This window comes from Mus caroli, chromosome 2, assembly GCF_900094665.2.
Source record: "Mus caroli chromosome 2, CAROLI_EIJ_v1.1, whole genome shotgun sequence".
NCBI classification, from domain to species: Eukaryota; Metazoa; Chordata; class Mammalia; order Rodentia; family Muridae; genus Mus; species Mus caroli.
Genome location: NC_034571.1, coordinates 129,305,940 through 129,311,704, shown reverse-complemented (window position 1 = coordinate 129,311,704; position 5,765 = coordinate 129,305,940).

Genomic DNA, 5,765 nt, shown 5'->3' with positions numbered 1-5,765 from the left:
GAAGGCTTTGATCCAACTGAGATGAAATAGAGTTGAAAGGCATAAGGGTAGGTAGAGCAGGGGCTGGTTGCTCACTCAATGTCTTATTTCTTCACCCTGTGCTTGCCAGACATGATAGTTCTCTATCTCCTTCAGGAAGGTTTCCAGAGAACAACCTCTTTTTATAAGAGTGTAGATGACATCTGGACAGTCTTCCCCTACCCTAGCTTTGTTGTTGCTTTCAAGAACTGAGGAATTTGAACCACTGAAGTCTTGCTTAGATAAGTTTGTTGCTCATTTCTTGGCAGGCAAAAGAACTGGGTTTTCTTTTTGGAAATTCTGGTACAGTCATTGAAGCTGAAATGGCAGTCTTGCCCTGCACTGAATCTAAACCTTTTACCATCAGTATATCAAGTACCCATTCAATGTCTTCTACCAGGTGGCTGCATTGTCTTTCTTTATTAACAGCCCTCTAGGAGATGGACATCTTGTCATTTATAGCATATTCAGCTTCAAGCCACTATGCAAAGAAGCATGTGAGAAATGTCTAGTAACAGTGTGTTTTCCATAACCGGATAACATATAAAATATCTGTTGAATATTCAGTATTTTTAATCACGCCTTTAGGGTTCGTTCTGTATATTACACTGTTGTGTTTTAATGGTTGTCACTTCTTTCCCCTTACTTTTCCCTCCTGTCCTAATAATAGGCTTTCATAATTCTGTGGTGATTCTGATTCTGACATTGACCACCCCAATAATCTGTAACTTAGAGAAGAGTTTGGGGCCTATGAAATTGTCATAATCACAACAAAGGACAGACTTTACTTGCAATTGAATTACAGTCAAGAAGATGAAAGAAAATTAGTGACAATGTCAGTCCTCTATTGCTGTTTAACAAAATAGTCCCAAAGTAATTGCTTATAACATCAAAAGGGTCTGAATAAGAAGGTAATATATTCTAGCTCAAATGAGAACTACAAAAGATCATGAATACCAAGAGAGATTAAGAGCTGGCACAAATGAGATATAAGTAAGAATCCACTGCCTTCTCTTGAATGTCTCCAGGATATGGGGCTGTTACCTTGTTCTCTGAGCTAGTGCAGTGACTTCCTGAAATCAGACCATGTGTGAGTTAGACTGTTCCAGAAGAAGTTGAAAATTTCCCCCCAGTGAATACCTCTTTGGCTGGTGGTTCACTGGTGAAAGTCAGGTCAGATTCATTACAGATTGGAATCAAAAGAAGTAGAGTCAAAGTCATCTGACTTGTGTGTCCATGAGTGGTCATTTAACCTCTTTGAAGTTTTATTTTTTTTTCACCCATAGTGAGTTTAAAGTTTACAATCAAATATTTGCAATAAAATTCAAATAAAATATTTTGGGTATGAAAGTTTTTGTAAACTGTATGTCACTGAACAGGTAAGATAGAATTACTGGGCAGAGAGCTTGGGGCCTGGGATGGGGTCTGTTTGTATTGGGGATTTGTGGATTCCATCTGCTTAATTAACTCTCCTGGTTGAAGGATTTGCATCACTCTTATGACTGTTGTCCTTGTTTTGGGGATAGCCAGGACTGAATGAAATATGAAGTATTTGGAATTGGTTGTAGGATCATCAGGGTGGAATTATTTGTAAGGGGCCAGAAAAGAGCTTAAAAAGCCAAGGAACTATTCACTAGGACCAAGTATTAGGTGTACAGAGGGCAAACTCAAGCAATCCCATTTCCCTTCTTGTTCTTCTGGATGTTAGTTCTGCCTCATGGCCTGTCCAGGATCTTACAACATATCCTTTGCTGCAGATTTTACTGTTGCTTTCTAGTGGTTTCTCTGGAGGTTGGAGGATGCCAAAGAGGCCAATGTCAACAAACAAAGAATAATGTACAGCTTCCAGAAGAGCCTTGTGTTTTCCTTGGCTTAGTTTTCATTTCACTTATGAAAATCTTGATTTTCATGAATTCATCTAAAATACATACTTATTTAACAACCTTAGGAGCTACATCATGCATATTCATATCTGAAGTGCCATCTGTTCCATCTCTTGGAGAGAGTCAGTTTCTAAGTGTGTACCATCCAATCTCATTCAGGAGGTAGCCCAGGGAGTCCATATGGCTTTTGGCAATTTCCCGACTACACCAGAACCCAGGTTAAGGCTCAGAAGTGACCTAGGATAAGCTTCAAGTCAAATGGACTGCAGTATAATTTGACTTTTCAGCCTGAGAAGGAATGAGAAGGCATGGATGTTTTTGCAAAGTACAAGTGATAAAATTCATTATATGGAAGGATTTTTTCCCAGTTCAACTATACAGGCAAGGCCAGTGGTATACCCTTAGGTTTTCTAAAAAGAAACATATCCATCATGTATGGGTTAAAGAGTATGCTTAAAATAAAATAGAATTCATTGAAAAATTAAGCCAGTATTAGTGAGAGTAGTAGGAAGGGATTATAGAATAAAGAGTGTTGATGTCAAGCTCTGACTTTGTCTAGAATTAGGTATGAACTCTTAAGCCAAACATTTAGTGATCTTTGCCTATTTCCTCATCTGTGACAGAATGAATAATATATCAGATACTACTGAAATTCTGCCCAATTTCACCATCTAAGACTTTTGTGCCTTCTCTACTCACATTACTAAAATAAAGAGGTAGAGCCATCATTTCTAGATGCTATTCTACAATTATAATCTCTAACACGAGTACAATGGCATTGCCCTGTTAGCCATGCCTGCTCTGGGAAAAGAACTTAGGCACTATAAAATGAAAAGGAATGCAGTAAGACTTGGACCTTTTACTTCTGATATTTAAATGCATACTTCACTTAAAATGTCCAAATATGAACTGGGGGTATGGGTTAGTGGTTAAGAGTACTTCTGGGCAAGCATGAGGACCTGATTTTGAGTCCACAGGATCCTGATGCTGGCCATTGCTGCCCATGCCTGATACATCTTCAGCACTATGGGAGACAGAGACAGGAGAATCAATGGTTTACTGACCATGATTAACCAGAGTTTCAGGGATAGATTTTTGTCTCAAGGGAATAACATGGGAATGATATAATTCACCTCTGGCCTCTGACAAGCTTACATGTAGAGCCACACACCAGCACCAACACACACACATACACACACACACACACACACACACACACACACACACACACACACACGNACACACACACACACACACACACACACACACACACACACACACACACGATGGAGTAGGGGAGGGAGATTAGGAGGGAATCATCTCAAGAAAGAAAACAAACTAAGAGATTAAAACTGTCTGTCGTTAACCTTTCAGGATCACCAAATTAATAATCTTGGCTTCAGCGAAATTCTTTTAGTGGATCTTGACAGCTAATTTCCCCCAAGGAAGCCAGAGGGTTGATTAATGAGCATCTTTACACATTGGCTTCTTGTACTTTTACTTCTCTTTCCCTTATAAAACCTTCCCACCCCTGAACTGTTAGCACCAACAGGAGAGACTATCTTAGTGGGATTTCAATCCATAGCTTTTTCTCTTGTTGTGTGACTTTCCGGGGAAAAAAAAAATGAAAAACCATCTGCTTATCCCAGATAAATCATGGATGGCAAACTAAAGATACAATTCTACTAAAGTCTAACTTGACAAGTCCTTGGGTTTATCTGATTACTTACAGGAGTATGGATGATGGGTAACTGAGGAAAACACGGATGACTCAAAGGCAGCTGCATTATAGAAACCTGTACCTCAGTTTAGATGAGGAATTGTCACCTTGGAGCTCTTTGCATAACTTGCAGGTATCTCAACAAGTTGGAGCGTTCTCTCTTGAACATTTTATACTGCTTTAATAATCTTGGGGAAGAAAGGTCTTTGTGAATCTTGTAACTTTCACAGACTTCCTAAAACTTGTGAGTTGTATACTTGTATGTCTTAATGAGCCTTCCTCTAGGATGGAATGTTTCAAGTTGTAATTTTCTGAATCTTGTGGAACCTTCTGCCAGAATGGAAATGTTCACATTTCCAGGGTATTGTTTTACAACACATCTATGTATGTATTAGTTCACTGAATATGGACAGTGAATGGCATGTAAACAATACTTGGAAGGGGGACTTGTAAGAAATTATGAGTAGATATTCCCTTTCTTATAAAGTCCTTATAGACCCAAATAAAATATTCTCCAGATTACCATGCTGTAATTTCCACCCACAGTTTAATGCTACTATCTTGTAATTCTGGTCAATAAGCTCCATCTCCCTGTTGACCATCGGATCATGACAGGAACAACTAGTGGTCTATAAAGAGCTGTGTAGCTGAGCTAGGAATTTTGTAACTTTGACTTCCATTAGCTTCTGCTACTGATGTTTTTATGAAGATTTAACCAATAATAAAAGTCAAGAACATTTGTAGCTGTAACTTAGTTACAATATGATGCTAACAAATCAATACGTAAGCAGAGTATTGAGACAGAAAGGAAGGCAGACAATCAGGGTTAAACCATTTTTGGGTCAATCATACTGAGACCCTCTAACAGTCCCAGTCAAAAACAACAACAAAAACCCCTTAAGCTTAGCCCTATCCCAAAAGAACAGAAATCTGAGCATCCATTTACCAACTCATTTCATTGATTGAGAGTTGCCTCATACAGCTAGATAGCACCCAGCTTCTCTAGCCTTTCTGGAGTGAGACTTGGGATTCAGGTAGAATAGTAGTGTTAAGTTCTAAAAGGACATTGGTGTATATCTTGTGCACTTGCTACAAACTGGCACAGAAAGAGTACCACCACATGCAACAGCTTCCTAAATGTCAATGAAAGAGAAACCCCAATTCAAACTTAAATGATAACTGAAGTATACTGATTCAAGACTTGTCCAAAAATTGACATGTCTTCCTCCAACAGCCAGGGTAAGGCTTTGGCCAGACCTGTGTTTATTATTCAAATTCCTTCCCCTACTTACTGTGTTTTGAATCCATTCTTAGTATTTAGTTTTTAATTTTCATAGCTGAAAATAGCCCTAAAATTGCTTTTAGGGCTGTATTTTCATGGCTTAATATTCAATCACAAAGAAAAAGAATTGGTCACAAAGAAAAAAAATAATTGTTTTTTAAATAGCTTAAAGAAGTATAGGAGTTAATTCTTTTGGGCCATAAGTGGCTTATAGAGGGGTCAGATTTCCACCTGTAACCCAATTACAGTAGCTAGCTGACCTAAGCCTTTCAATACTTACTTTTGGTTAGAAGGGCTGAGGTGGTGCTAATTCAAAGTACATTGTCAAGAAATGTGAATGCTGACAGCATAGGTATAGGAAATAAGCGAGTGATCTGGAGCCCTTAAGTCCAGTAGCACTGATGTTACAGACCTTAAGCACTATGCTATGACTTCAGCACTCTGATGCCAACTGAATGTTCAGGGGGCAGAGAAAGAAATTAGCTGTAGTGTGTTAAAAGAAGGTGTGGCATGGGGGCAAGGAGGAAAACCGATAATGGAAAACTCAGTTATCCACACCCCCTCCAGGGAATGGAATTCAGACTGTTATCTTTGACAACACTAATGCTGGGTAATATTTATTTAGCTGAGCCCAATAAGCAGTGTAAAGAGTTTCATCTCTCAAACTGGCACAGCAGGGGGCCACAGCAGCCAGGCTGCTGATAATTAACAGCGAAATGCCTGGCGAGTTCTCTTCCTGAAATATCCGAAGGGATGGCTGGGACTGCTGGGTGAATTCATTTTCCTCTTGCTGGCTGGGGTAAAGAGAGAGCTGCAGCAGAAAATTACCAGGAGAGGCAGCCAGCCAAAGGAAGAGCAAATG